Source organism: Xenopus laevis, chromosome 3L (assembly GCF_017654675.1).
Source record: "Xenopus laevis strain J_2021 chromosome 3L, Xenopus_laevis_v10.1, whole genome shotgun sequence".
Taxonomy (NCBI): Eukaryota; Metazoa; Chordata; class Amphibia; order Anura; family Pipidae; genus Xenopus; species Xenopus laevis.
Window position 1 is genome coordinate 43718001 of NC_054375.1, and position 16466 is coordinate 43734466.

General features: G+C 37.6%; 1 long non-coding RNA gene across 3 annotated transcripts in view; it reads right to left on the minus strand.

Moving 5' to 3' along the window:
* LOC121401469 overlaps positions 1–16466 on the minus strand; it is a 133673-nt gene that overhangs the window by 43149 nt on the left and 74058 nt on the right. For all 3 annotated transcript variants that reach the window (XR_005966268.1, XR_005966266.1, XR_005966267.1), the window contains exon 2: positions 920–980. This is a non-coding gene — a long non-coding RNA (uncharacterized LOC121401469). The remainder of the gene's footprint in view (positions 1–919; positions 981–16466) is intronic.

Sequence of the window (16466 nt, forward strand, 5' to 3'; positions counted from 1 at the left end):
GTGTTATATGTAGTCTCTAAATAAATATATGTTGCAATGAATTTGCTTTAGAGTGCTCTCCTCAAAAATACGACTATTTGAGTTTCCACGAACACTGTGGTAATCCTAATGAGGATTGAAGCACCTACACTTTGATTTACTACTGGCAGAGCGTAAGAACAATATCCATTGGCCCATGACCAGCAGTCCTTTGCCTCTTACATCAGAGCCTTTTTGCCACCCCCATTTACTGTATGAGTTCCTCTGTCACTGCCCTACTCTTGCTTTTGGCCTGTTCTCAGTAAGGTAATGAAGCCAATACCAAACTCCAACAATAGTGGAATTGCAATCTTTAATGGGGGAGCGGGAGTCCCCAACCTTTTTTACCCATGAGCCACATTCAAATGTAAACATGGTTGGAGAGCAACACACACGTCAAATAATTTTTGTCGCCCGGCGAAATTGTTTTGACGTGCATCTTTTTTATTTTAACGCACAACGCCATACAAGTCTATGGGCGTAATTTTTTCGGCAAAACAAGGCGAAAAAATTCGCCCATCCCTACATGTAACATGAAACAGAACCAACCACTGAAATACCATTTTAAAGCCACAGGGTAACCTCTAACCCTGTGTACATTATGGAGAAAACATGTGTACGGTGCTAAACTCCATTCATTTCCATTCATACAGGTGTTTTGGAGAAAAAAGTCCACAAATAGTCTGACAATAGTCCATATATCAACAATTGCTCAAATGCCTGTCTTTAAGTAGGAGGATATTGCCTATAGTCATGCATATCATACAAACCAGACAAAAACAGTATTCAACACAGGTAACACCTTTATTAAAACATTATTATTTATAATTCTTATTATTGTATATTTTTATATATATCAAGCCATAAATATATAAACTAGTTTCCTGTAGTATTCACTCACCAATACAGTTGATACAACAGGAGATGCATAACTCACGATTAGCTGGATATTCTTTTGTTACCTGCAGTTTAAAAGACCAGGGTTAGTCATGGGAATCACACATTGTAATATTCATTCATCTCTCTTAGTTGTATAAATATTAAGTGCCTTATCTGTCTAGAATCTATTTACAGCAACAGATCTTGCCATCACCTGCAGTACCTAGAAAAGTACAGTCATGGGATCTCTTTTCTGGAAATTCTGTAATCTGTTATTCCACCAACATGATTTTTTGCTTAGTAAGTTAGCATGGAGTATAAGTACTGCCTTCTTTCAGGGAAAAAGCAAAGCAGTACAATCAAACATAGGTATTTGTTTATGGGAAATAGTATTCCTCTATTTTGGAACTTTCTGGATAAAAGGTTGAAAGAACCCCCATACCTGTAATATAATGCATACTCTGTGTAACCCGCCATTACATTTTTGGGTATTATGCTTATTGTATTTGTAGAATTTTGCAAATTAGATGGGTCATACTATGACAGCGAATGCAGTGTGTATATTTATTTTACCCACAATCCAGAGTTTTCCACTTGCAGAAAAAATGACATCTCCACAAGATTTTTTAGACAGGACATTCCAATGTTCCCCTGTGTCAATGGATACACTTGCATACTATTTCTTTTTTTAACGAATAAACGCTCGGCACAACCATACAAAAGTGCAAGTACCTGTAATGAACAGGCTTTTTCCAAGCACCGACTGCAGGGAACTTTGCAACCTTACTACTATACTCAGGGTCATAAGTGACCACTTAGAAGTGTAGGAATAATGTGGGGTATACAACTGCAAAACATGCAAAATCTCAAAATCCTGTAAATATGCAATACCCTCTATTTATAACACCCCCTTTTTTGAGCTATTGTCATGTTACTTCACTTGAACAATGTGCATTAAATCAATTCAATTAAAAGCAACTGTTTATAACATGCCTACTGTATATTGCCTATTTTGGACTATTTAAATAGCACACTAAATTTAGTACAGATGCACAATAAAGTTTCATAATAAGTAAACTAAGTAAATATGACATGTAGCAAGTCAAGGATGTCTTTTGCAGCAAGATGTATATTTATCTGAATTCTTTCCAAAGTTGACTTTACTTTGAATTTGTCTTGGAACATTTACAGGCTGCTTCTCGCTGTGCCCTGTATATAAATAACATAAAAAATAATCACATTTAAGAGCTTTTTACAACTAATAAAACTCTGCAGCCAACTGTATTTAAATTCCCATAACCAAAGGGCATCAGCACATAAGGGTTAGTTCACACGAGGAGATTCGGGGAGATTTTGTCGCCTGGTGACTAATCGCCTCGTCTTCTGAGCGACAATCTCCCCGAACTGCCTCAGCATGTTCTTGCGTGTGCTTTAGTGCAGGCGACTTTTCATTGTAGCCTATGGGAAACCACGCTGAGGCAGTTCGGGGAGATTGTCGCTCAGAAGACGAGGCAATTAGTTGCCAGGCGACAAAATCTCCCTGAATCTCCTCGTGTGGACTAACCCTTAGCTGGGGCAATGGCCCATATATGAAAGGGTTTGTTTAGGATTTAGGAAAAGGACAGAATCAAAATTTATCGCCACAGATATGCAGCACAATTCAGGGGGAGTTTCTCAGGAGGAATTTGTTCAGTGAAAATGGTAAAATGTTAGCCTGAAAAAGGAACCTCAGAGTTCAGAACACTGGCTTTGTAATGTTGCAATACAGTTAACCATGTAACTATGCCAAATTTATGCCAACTTAGTTTTGTGTGGGTTTTTTAAGATGAACATAGAAGAAGTAAATTATTTTGAAAAAAAAAAAGAAGGAACATTTAAACAATGAATTATTAAAATATGGGTATACCAGTGTATTCTTAGCAAGAAGAAAATGTTTTATGGCTCACAAGTCTTGATTGGGGTGCCACAGGCCACCAGAAAACTTGAAGGAGCACTCTATAAAATACTTTCTCTATTCTTTACTCATTTTCTTTATTCTCTTAATCACTTAACGTCCCTTACATATTATCACCTATCTTTCCCACCATTTTTGCCCTTTGTTCTTATATAGAAATGGGGAATTGCCATGAAATAGGTGTACAAGACAAATGGTTGGGGGGCAGGAGGGCCAACACTTACACCTGAGCCCACTGGAAGTTTTCCTGGTATCCCGGTGGGCCATTCTGATGGTAGGACTCACTAGTATTTGTTGATAAGTTCTATGGTGGGCCCGTGGTGATATTAATAAAGCTGTTGGACACAAAACATTTTAGTTGCTGCTACTGAATAGCAGTGATTTTCATCCGACGGAGATCGGTCGTTTGGTCGATCGGACAGGTTAGAAAATTTCTGTCGGCTGTCGATAATATCTCTGCATGTATTGCCGATCTTACGATTTTCAGTGGGAGACTGTCACTAGCTTTTGTCAGACATAACCTTCGTACAATTGCTTTCAGGGGCAGAACATTGGCTGATCTGTTCTTTTCTACTTTATTTGATCTGAATGGTTAATGGCAGGACGGGAGATGGGGAAGTCCGATCGTTCGAGGATTCGTACGATCGGATCTTTGCATCTATGGCCAGCTTTATTCACTTGATTCTAAAATGTGTGCAAAATTCTAGAGCAAAAAAAAAGTCACTTTTGCCCTGGATTTACCTACATGCTTTGATCTTTGGCAGGGGACCATCAAACACATTGCTTGTCTGTAAGCCGCCCTGCACTGTTTGCCTGATACTGATAAGAGAGTCTGCTTTATTTTCAGTGTCCTTGGTAACTGCACCTGCAAACAAGGAAATAGCTTGATTTGCATAAACTGGGAGAGTTCAGGTTTAATTCTTGTCCTAAAACTGGTACAACTGGATCTTAGCATGTTTTTCAGAACAGCTGTGGTTGGGATCTGTGGTTGGTGCCTTCTTATAAATAACAAGGAGGTGGTGACCGGGTTTCTTAACCTATGGATCAGTAGGCAAAATGGAATCCCCCCCCAGACCACCACAGGTACTTTTGTTTTTGAATGCTGTTCCCGGTCCTGGTCTTTCTGTGGCAGCAATTCCAATTCATAAACGAAAGACAGACAACTGTGACAGCTAATAAAAGCCTAAGGCCAAGATGTAACTAAAGTTGGATGCCGACTCAGAGATATGGTGAAATAAACCATTACAATGTACAATACTATTTTGTTTTAATTCTAAACAATTCTAGGGTCACAATTGCAGACTCCCATATGTTATTTGAGTTCCCTGAGAAAAACCTTACTTACATATTTGTAAGTACACTTTTAGTGAGTTTTATAAAAGCAGAGTTGGAGTATATATGTTAAGCTGGGAATATTCCAACTGTACAGCAAAAATGATTTCTATAAAAAAAACAATGGAATGGTTTACTTTTGTAACTTTGGAATTTGGATATTTATTTCATACCCACTTTTATTTAGCTCGCCCATAGCCTTTGAATATTTTCTTTTGTACATACAGTAGGATTGTGCATTGGTTGCAATCCCCTACAGCCATTAGCTCAACATCATCATCTCTTGATGGCCTATGTCTGTTTTATGTCAGTTTTAGGCCAGATACCCAAAAGAATTACCCTGGTAACTGTAATTAGAGTGCACAACTAGGGGATATATACACATCAAATACTTGCATGTCAGTTAAGTTGTCCATACACATACAAATATAATCATATACAAGTAATTGTAGTCTGGCCAGATGGCCCCACTACTACCAATGTACGATAGATATTCATTGGTTTATCAGTTGGGATGGTTTGGAATGTGCACTATAACAGTCAGTGCCTGGGTGAATACCATCTAACAGAAGAAACTGAACACTATAATTAAATACAACACATATATAGAGTTGTATTTAATTTATATAGTTTGTCCCTCTGTAGCAGTTCGGGTATCCATCTGTGTGTCCAACATTTTATAAAAGTGTAGGGTTTTTAAATATGAAACAATTCATCAATTACAAATGTTAAGCAAATGAATAATAACTCAAATGAATAACATACATACTTATCGCATGCAATAAACACGTGGCTACCAGCCTACTTGATAAAATCTAGCCCAACAGTATGTCATAAAAGCATCAAAGTTCATAGGTTGCTAAAAACAATTCATCATGCTTTAATAATTGTCTAACGATGGTGAATACCAATTACCCCAATTCATCATTATGTTATAAAGAAATCAGGCTAGGCTTGGGCGAATTTGACCCATTTCATTTTGCCAAAAATTTGTTGCGGGCGAAATGTTGCTGACGCCCATTAAAGTCTATGGGTGGCAAAAATTTGGACGCGCAGCTAATTTTTTGTTAGTACACTTACGCTTAGGTCAATTTGAATAGGGAAGGTCCAAATAGGTCATATATATGTCTATATTAGTGATGTTGGGGAAGTGTTGCTTAAAGTGGCAGCTTATTATTAAATATGTTCAAGGAAGCATAATTAAGCATAATTAAGGAAAAAGAGATCCTCTATTGTCCTAGACATGAGTCCCCCCAAAAACAAATGTGGCATGTTCCTCAAATGGTTAAAAAAAATGTTATAACAAAATTTTTACAGTTGCACAAACGCCAGCGTTTTTTATCATGTAGCTTCATCTTATCAGTTCGGCAGGTATGAGATAGCAAAGGAAACTCTGGCGAAAGGGGTAAATGGATCATTCGCCTGATGAAAATTCGCCTGGTGAAAGGGCAAAAAACTTGGTAAGCGATGTACTCTTTCACTAGCAAATTGTCCTCTACGCCTGTTAGTAAATTGGTGGTCATCCTGTGCATTGGATTTCTGGCAAATTTGCGTTAGCGACAGCCACTTTGCCCTTTAGTAAATCTGCCCCTTAGTATGACGTAGAGAGTGATATTCTGAGACAATTTGCATTTGGTTTTCATTTATTATTTGTGGTTTTTGAGTTATTTAGCTTTTTATTCAGCAGCTCTCCAGTTTGCAATTTCAGCTATCTGGTTGCTAGGGTCCACATTTCTCTAGCAGCCATGCCTTGATTTGTATAATAGACTGGAATATGAATAGGAGAGAGCCTGATTAGAAAGAGGAGTAATAAAAAACAGCAACAACAATAAATTTGTAGCCTTACAAGCATTTGTTCTTTTTAGATGAAGTCAGTGATCCCCTGTTTTGAAAACTGGAAAGAGTCAGCAGAATAAGACAAATAAATAAAGAAATATAAAAAAAAAATAATGAAGGCCAGTTGAAGAGTTACTTAGAATTGACCATTCTATAACTTATTAACAGTTAACTTAAAGGTGCACCCCTTTGTCCCATGTTAAATACTTTCTAGGAGGTGTGGCCTTTCCAACTTTTGAGAACAGTACTGCAAGCAAAGTAAGATGTGTGTATTTTGTTTACAGATACATTTTACTAAAACAATACAGTATGTCCTACAGCTTCCCACCCCCAACAAAACAATTACCGAATATATGGCGTTTCCATTATATTGTCCAAAATGGCAACTAATTTTCTCTATATATTGCCTTGCTCAGTTCTGTTTACACGTACTAGTACAATGGAGATGATTCAAGAACTACATAGAGGGATGTTCAGCAGGTTGCTTATAGGTTAAGGTCAGTGCCAGGAAAACTCCCAGTGGGTCCAGATGTCAGCATCACCTAACTAATTGTCTTGTATGTCTAGACTATGACCATGCCCCATATATATATAAGAACAAAGAGAAAACATGGAGACATAGATTATCATATGAAAGGAAGTGGTGTAACTAGATGTTACTGGGCCCCACAGCATTTTAATTTTAGGGCCCCCAACAACAGAGGTTGTCCTGCTTTACCAATATTTGTTTAAATTGCTAATTAACCAGGGCCTCACAGGGCCCTTTTAATTCCTGGGGCCCCCTGGAGCTTCACAGTTTGCTTCCTTTGTAGTTACTCCCCTGATGTAAAGAGAAGTGATTAAGAGAATAAAGAAAGTGAGTGCAGAAAAATGAAATATTGGTTTAGAGAGTGGTCCTGCAGGTTTTCTGGTGGGCTCGTGGCACCCCAGTATGAGATTGGTTAAGACAGGTGAACGTTATATGACTCTTATGTGCCTTTTAAGCTGCTTTACAATGTCCTGTGTGTTTATTATCCATGAAGAGGTGTACTCTGACCTTTCCCATCAATTGACAGACTGTCAGTCACTGGTCAGTTACACCCAGTGCCTGCAGTTATCTAACTATCTAAGTGGCCTTGACATATGGAAACATTAGCACAATCTGTATATTTTTAAAAGTTACCTAAATGTTGTGTTATATTATTTATTGCTTATTTTAAGCAGGTCTTCTGATCAGCTTATTATAAAATAATAATGCTGGCTTCCATGCAACAGGTATAATTTATAGGTGCCCTGGCAAACCTATCCCATTAAAAAAACACACACATAAATGCCACATGCTGCAAGACTAGTAATTAGTTCAGATATGCAAGACATACATTCATACATTACAACAAATGAAATGGGTTACTGTGCTGTGTAAAACTAATAATATACAGGTATGGGATCTGTTATCCAGAATGCTAGGGGCCAGGGGTTTTCGGATAAGTGGTCTTTCCAAAATTCTCATATGTCTACTAAAAAATATTTTAAACGTTAATTAATAGAATAGTTCTGCCTCCAATAAGGATTAATTATATCTTAGTTGGGATCAAGTACAAGGTACTGTTTTATTACTACAGAGAAAACTGACATTTTTAAAAATGTCAATTATTTGCTCAACATGGAGTCTATGGGAGACAGCCTTCCCTGTAATTTGGAGCATTCTGGATAAAGGGTTTCAGGATAACAGATCCCATACCTTTACTGCAAAATAAATGAAAATGAAGATGAAAGAAAACATCAAAAGTGCCCAGAAAAGCACTCAGCAATTCTACCTTTATTTTGGGTGGTTTAGATCCCCTTTAAATAAAGCATCCTTATTGACATTGTACCGCAGACAGTGAAAAATAGACTACATGCATGTTTCCAATCCAGGGATCGGTACATACGAAGAAACAAATGCGGCGACCCATCGATAACTTTGTAAACGGGACCATGCTGTGCACACAACGTGATCTGAAATACAAGGCCTTCCAAACTAAGTCGTACCAGAGAGGTTGAAAACCTTATAAAGACAGAGAGTATTCAATGTGACTGGTTTGTGTTTTTTTCCCTTTTCTTTCTCCCTATTTCCTTCTGTTTCCCCCTACTTTTCTTTTATGGTTAATGGCAAAATCTATAAAAGCAATATCATGTTGGAATGACAAATGATTCTACACATCCCATATGATTGACTACAATTGAGACAATTGAATAATAACAGAAATATTTCATTTATGCTACTAGAACTATATATGTCTCATTACACTGGAAATGTATGCAACACTGACTAATCTGTCAATATGGAAATGGTTGGAATTTATACAACTATTGCTCAAATAAAAATAATTTGCAAAAAAAAAAAAAATCATCCTTTACTTACTGAGTTAAAATATAGCTTCATATCACAGATGTAGCATGTACTCATGGCATATTTTCCTTGTGTGTGATATGGTAACTACTATTTCTGCACCTTATACTGAAAAAAACGTAATTGTTAGTTGCCCTTTAATTCATGGCCCAAAATTCTGGAAAAGGAACAAACAACGCCAATTAGACTTTGAGAAATCACATTCTCCTACAGACATTTCATAGTGGCAGCCAGACAGAGCCATAAGTAAGTGCAGCTGGAAGAAGGGCAGCAGCTGTCTGTCCTGCAAGAATTGACTATAAAACCATAGACATGCTAGAGGGCCCCTAGAGGGTGAAACAATGCTCTATATTATTGCACAAGCCGCTTATAAGCAATATGCATTTATTGAGAAAGCACTTACAGTTGAGAAAACACAATGGGGCACATTTATCAAGGGTCGAATTTCGAAGTTAAAAAAACTTCGAAATTCGACCATCGAATTGGCCAAATTCGATAGTCGAACTTTTCTTTTTGAATTTTTTTGGCTGTTTTCAGTCGAATTAAAATCTAGCGATTTAATCGATCGATCAAACGATTTTCAAAAAAAAATACTTTGACTTTTTAAAACTTAGCCAAATTTTGGCTATAGGTTCTAGGAGGTCCCCATAGGCTAATATAACAATTCGGCAGGTTTAAGGTGGCGAAGTGTCGAGGTCGAAGTTTTTTAAAGAGACAGTACTTCGATTTTCGAATGGTCGAATAGTCAAAGTTTTTTCAATTCGAGTCGTAGTCGAATTTGGCCTATTCGATGGTCGAAGTACCCAAAAAAATACTTTGAAGTTTTTTAATTCGAAAAATTCACTTAGACCCTTAGTAAATGTGCCCCTAACAGTAGACCCTTAAAGTGGTTATTCACCCATAACAATAACTTTTAGTATGAAGTAGATGGCGGTATTCGAAATCATTTTGCAATGATTTCAAGTCAGAATAAAAGCAGATGGCCTGAATACAAATAAAAGCTTTAAAAAGAAGAATAGTCAAGAATTAAAGCATCGTAGTCATTCGATTTTCAGTTGCAGATTAGAAAAAGGGAGAATAAGAAAAGAAGATCAGATGCTTAGAACAGATTCATCAATGCCATCGTAAACTTTTTTTTTTAAAGGTAAAATCCATCCACAACTTAAAAATTCCAAAACAGTATAAAAATAAATTTGTATTTGTTTTAGATGGTGTTAGCGACCCCTGTTTGAAAACTGGAAATAGAAACTATTAAAAAAATTTGCTTAGAAGTAGCCATTCTACTAAAAGTTAATGTAAAGTTGAGCCATCCCTTTAATTAGTGTAAGTCCACATTTCTGTACACCACAGAATCTGTTCTTGCTTTGTATTCCTATAAAGAAAAGCAATAGTGATCAATATGTTTAACCGCTCTAATGCTATAGTGATTTGCACTATTCATGTTATAGATCTGCGCTATAAAAGACCAAATACTCGTAGGCCCTCTGTATGATAGTATACTTCAATAGCCTTCTGGCAGAGGGATCTTTGTTGTGCAGACAAGGAAGAGGCCAATTCATGCAGGGAAGGCAGGGAAATAAGGTGAATTAATGTGATAAGTAGCAGGAAATAAGAACATAGAGAAACATGAGCTGATCAAACAATGCACCAGCCGCTAAACAAAATAGGCCTGCAGGATACTGTGGTGGTATGGATTTACATAGATCTCTAGCATAGTATTCTATCATATTCTGTGCTTCTCTTGTGAGTAAAAACAAATCTTTAGCAGGCAGGTAGGCAGGTATTTTGCAAGCAGCTAAATATGTAAATGACATGGAATGTAAGACTGACTTTTTAACTATTCTAGAAGTAGCAGTATATATATATATATATATATATATATATATATATATATATATATATATATATATATATATATATATATATATATATATATATATATTATATATATATATATATATATATATATATATATATATATATAATACACAAAAGCCATGAATATCCTGTAAATTATATCCTTATAAACGGTGAGTTCTGATGTCATCAGTTATAAACGGTGAGTTCTGATGTCATTTCTGTCACATGACTCACTGAAACTTGTGTATTATAATAAATAAAGTATCCCCAGTTGCAAAATATGAGGATATTAGAAGTTACCTCGGAGTTCCATGACCTGTATAAAAACACTCGGCCTTCAGCCTCGTGTTTTATACTGTATGGTCATGAAACTCCTCAGTAACTTATAATATCCTTATATTTTACAAGAGGGGGTACTTTATTCACTATATATATATATGTCCTTGAAAAAGGTCCCAGAGAGGACCGAAACGTTGGAAATGAACCTGTGAATAAAGACACATTTATTTCACTAATATGAACGAGTGGCGGGTCCATTTACTGGATTATATATATATATATATATATATAAACTATACCAATAGAGTTAAATCCTCTTACTGGCTAATGAAGTCCTTGTTGTTGTATCCCATGCCCCCAGAGATGTAATGACTGTTTTTTGTTTATAGTTAATACAGGGTGGAAGGAAGCAAAGTGCAGGGTAGATGCTGATGGAGAAACTAGAGCACAATGCCCCAGTGAAGTAGAGAGCCATAAGAGAACCAAACCCTCAATGAAAGTCCTGGAGCAGGGACCTTCGTGAACAAGATTTTTAGATAGTGACCAAAATTGCATCTCAGAAGTGTAAGACAGACAGCAAAGCTAGAAAAAGTAGCACTTGGCTCCAAATAGGATTTCTATACTGAAGATATATCCCAAGCATTATTCTGCCTGATAATGAAGGAATGTCTAGTTGTAGAGGGTGTTAATAACTACTCCCTGAGACATCCACTGGAGGGAATCTAGCCCACTAAGGGCAGAGACACATGTGGAGATTCGGGTTGATTAGTCGCCCGGCGACAAATCACCTCTTCTTCGGGTGACTAATATCCCCAAACTGCCTTCCCATTGGCTAGAATTTAAATTGCCAGCGGGATGGCACTCGGAGCGCTTCGTTTTTCGAAGCTGACCAAAGTTGCCTCACGAAGAAACCGAAAATGAAGCACTCCGAGTGCCACCCCACTGGCGATTTAGATTCTAGCCGGCAGGAAGGCAGTCCGGGAAGATTAGTAACCCGAAGAAGAGGCTATTTGTCGCCAGACAACTAAATCTCCCCGAATCTCCACGTGTGTCTATGCCCTAATGGCTGATCTTGGCTGATCTTAAACCATCCTATGTCATCTCCACAGCGGTACCAGTGTATTTGCTCTGCTTATGCATGTCACTATAACTTATCTAGTCAAGTCTGTGACCTTGGGCTACAGGAGCACTTTTCTGTTTGTCAAATGAAACCTTTATTGATTGGTTAAGTGCATTTTCAGCATCTTTGGTGTATTTTAATAAAACTGTTTCCTTCCTCCACAGAACACCCTGAGGGCCCAGCTGAGAGAGAGTGTAGCAGTGTAGCCATGCTCTCTACTCCAGCATAACCAAGAGTACTGTCTCAGTGAAGATGGAGCACTGGGAGCCTAAGGAAAACAAAGTCTTGTGTTTCTCTCATTCTGAAAGGCAAAATGGGTGGCTATACAGTGGCATAATTCTGGGGGGCCTGTACCCCTTGCAAAAATTTTTCCCAAGCCCCACAGCTCTCATGAAATCCCAAAGTGTAAGAAAAAACCCTCAAGGGTGCCCAACAATTTGGCATGCTGAATGTCACCCATGGGTCCCCTTACAGAAGAATCAGACACTGCCCCCCTCTCCCGAAGAGGAAAAATAGATTATAAACAGATTTTTTTTTATTATTAGTGTATCTATAAAAAATTAAAACAAATCAGGGAATATGTGTGCCAATGTGTTTTTTTCATAGTTGTCCATGCCTACTAACTGTCCCCAAAATCACAAACTCCAAAAGCAGTGCGGTTCTGTTTCATGTAAAGAAGGACATACTTTAGGGTACCTGGGCAAGGCCATGGCAGATTAGGAGTAAGGCCTAATTGGCATAGATTTTTAATTACAAAATAGGAGGTGTGGTTATTATATGGCTAGTGTTAAATCCTGAAAAGCATCTTGTGTGTTAATTGGATAGAATTCGGATGAGCAGGCAACTGCAGGCACGGTGAACTGCCAGGTAATTTGCAACATCGGCTTCTTTTATAATAATTATTAAGCTAATTATTACTTTGTGTTTGTTTTTCTTGTTGCTTTTCAATAAAAGAAAATGTGTGCATTTAGAACAATGGGAGCTTTATTTCCACAGTTTAACCTACTCATCAATTATTGCAGTTCCCACAGTTTATACCACAAAGTACAGAAAAAAATGATATTGGAAAGAACAGTGACTCCCTTAGAGCATGCTGTAAGATGTGCATATTCATATGAAGGGGGGGGGGGCTGTGGTAAGGATAGGGTCTTATTCTAGTTCAGTATTAATATATAGAGCTGTTTGGGTTTGGGGGGGTGTAATCAATCAAATCAAAAAAATTCTGTGTGATAATATATGCATTACTATCATTATACAGGTAATGATCCTGCTATCCAGAATACTTGGGACCTGGGGTTTTCCAGAAATGTATATTTCTTTAATATTGATCTTCATATCTTAAGTCTACTAGGAAATCATGTAAACATTAAATAAGCCCAATAGGCTGGTTTTGCTTCCAATAAGAATTAATTATATCTTAGTTTGGATCAAGTACAAGGCACTCTTTTATTATTACAGGCTTATTAGGATATAATGGAATCTACGGGAGACAGTCTTTCCATAATCCAGAGCTTTCTTGATAAAGGGTTATCGGAAAACGGATCCCATATCTGTACCCCCAGTAAGAAAAGGCACAATAAGCCTAATTTGTGATGACAACGGAAAATGCAAAGTGCAAACGCACATTTTTGTACAGTATGTTTGATACAAGATACAAGAAGTTACAAAAGAAAGAATATACACAGTACTTGTAACTTCCAATGACCCCTCTGGGCTTCAAGGAAACAGTGAGCATGTGCCATAAATGTGTGTGTCTTGTAATTAAAGCATGTGAAACGTGCATTGTGCTATCAGGTGAGAAGGAATGTGTATATTTGATACATTGCACAGGTATAGGCAGGCAGACAATAGCTTTGCATGGCTGAAGTCTTTATCTAGTGGTATTTTGTGGGATGGAAAAAGCTAAAACAAACAAATCACAAGAAGGGTACAGATGAATACAATGATACAGAATACAAGAATTTATCTTGCACCTACAATTCAGACTATAATGCCGGACAAATTTGCACCTTGACAGTAACCCATAACAATTCACTGCAAAAAAGGACAAATTATAGCATTGTTGTAAAGGAGACTGCAATGCTTCTGTTTTTATTCCAAGTAGTACTGGCACCCGAGGCAATACTATTTGACCCAGCACCTCCCTTCATTTTGGGGTGGATCTCTTCCTCAGATGTAGTAGTAACCCCTAGTAGCCACTACCAATTTTTTGCTTTGATCGTCAGCCTCAGGAAGAACACTGAAATCAAAGCTTTGATTAGGCATCGGTTACTGCACTAGTGCAAACTTCTCCAATGTTAGTAAACGAGAACAGTGTTCAGTAATGTATGAATCCTGAAAGATTTGTTTTTGATTTGCCTTCATGAGTAAAGCTAGTTAGATGCAAAACAACCTGTGTGATGCCATGTCAATCATCATGGAAATGACAACAATCTGCTTTCTTCCTATTCACTTTGGCCACTAGTGAAGGCAGCACCCCAGGGATAATCTCCCAGACCTACTTGCCTCTATAAACTACCCTTAATATTCTAGGAATTGCTAGGCCCCCTAAATTACCCCTAATCATTTACTAAATGCAGGGTAGAATTCAAAGTGCAAATAAGGGATATACTTTGTGCCATTTTCCTTAGGCCTCTGCATTCCACCAATGAGTACACCGCTACCTGTGTTTGGCAGCACTGAATTCATGAGGGGTAGTTGGGGGGAGGCACACAGGCATCCCCATTTCTGTCACTTAACTTGCACATCTAAAGTACCAGCGGGAGCAGGCAACAAAAGAGTTCTGTACTTACCTTCTGAAAGGAAGGGGCACTGATCTCTGCACCCTGCCTCTGATTTCAAATCCAGCAGAACAGACGTAAATTCTTTTAGAATTAGCATTAGGGGGGTACACTTGCTCATCTTAGTGCTTGAGCACTTGAATCCAGGGTCAACATAAATGACTCCAGTCCTTTTTTATTGTTAATGCTCTGAGCTAGCAGTAAAGATATTCTGTATGGAACCCTTTCCGCTTTACTGAGAATATGAGATACTGTATATTGCCCTTTTTACAAGTAAAATGTATTTGTTCCTGGAGAAATACACACACACACACACACACACACACAATAGATCAATCAGAATGAATTCACAATTGTCTGAATTGTCTGAATCATGCAATTAAAAAATCCATGTAATAAGCCAAGAATGTCTAAATATATATTAGTAAATGCTCTTCCTGCAATTCTCGATATTTCCATGGCATCTGTCCTAATTGGCTGTTAAACAAGATCCCTGCAGGTGCTGGAGCCTTAAGTACACTTTGCAATTGTCAATTTTATTTACTGATTCAATCCCTTAGCAAGCTATTGTATGAGCTTTATAACTTCACATGCACCTGTTATACAGTATTAACTGTTATACTAACGGCTGTAAAGTGCTAAGTAACTAGTTAATCTCCAGGTCAAAGCTTTCATTTTTTTATTGCCTTGTATTTATATAACATGTTTATACAGCCCGTTCCAGAGATAGACTTTGCTCCAGTGTGTAGCAGCAAGCAAATACATTTGTTGTGGCTCCATGTCATTCATGTAACACTTTCTTGAAATAAAATATGGGCACAGGTGCAAGACAATATAGTAGCACAGCCATCAGAACTAATAAGGATTCCCAGCAGTTTAATCTTTTTTTTTATTTAGCAAAGCTGATACCTGTGTCTGTTTGTCTGAATGTATTTAACTATGGGTATTTTTAAATCAGAACTTCAGCTCTTCTAGTGCAGAGAGCACAACTGTGATCCAGCCTGCCTTCGACCCGCATCTCAGGAAAGGGCAGAATGGGGTCTACAAATGCCCCGGGATTTAGGGTGTTGTTATATTGTACATATTATTTAATAAACAGGTTTTCAAATGGATCCCTTGTTTTCAGAATAGTCCCTGACAATTGTATCCTGAAAATGAAGAGATTTAGAATAGATGGGATAGGAGCTAGATAAAGGGTACGGAGAACATACCCCACTGGATGGGCAAAAGTTTTTTGGCTTTAAACAGGCAACTTGAAGCCCTCGTTATATTTAAAGGGAATTTCAACCCAAAAAATAATTTTTGCCTAATAAAAGTAAACGTAATTCTAAGCAACTTTGCAACATACATTCATTACTAGGGACGACCGAATCTGTCCTGTTTTGCTTAGCCAAAATAATTCACGAAACTGAGAAAGATTCACAAAACCCATTGAAGTCAATGGCCGTCGCGTGCCAGGGACACTTGAAAAAAGTGTCCCTGGCATTAACGTTGGCATATTCATGCAGAGTAGTGCAGCAGAGCTCATATCATATCTGTTAAATAACCTGTACCTTTTCTCCTTTTTCAGCTTAAATGGCTGCCCCAATGGCTACACAGCAGCTTGTTTATATACACTAATAGTCTTTCTAAAGCACAACCAACTAACCAGCCAACACATAACCAATGTAGGGCAACAGTACATTCTATTTTAATTATTTTACATGCTTTAATTGTTTTGGTGCTGCTGTTCCTTTAAAATTCACTTCCAACAAGTTTAAAAGCATTCGGGGGAGAGATTAGAAGATATACAAGATAATGAAAGATTTGTTCTCCCGCCTATACCCAAAAGTGCAGTGGGAATTCTTCACCATGCCTACTGGCAACAGCTACACTATTACAGAAATACAATAAAACCCCTATTTTATGTTTTCGCAGGGACCAGAAAAAGAAATTGTGTAAAATCTGGGAAATCATTGAAATGTATTGTGAATAGAGTAAGGGGCAATGTGCAGCTTCTTATAGTCGGAAAATTCATCCCTAACGTACAACAAAACA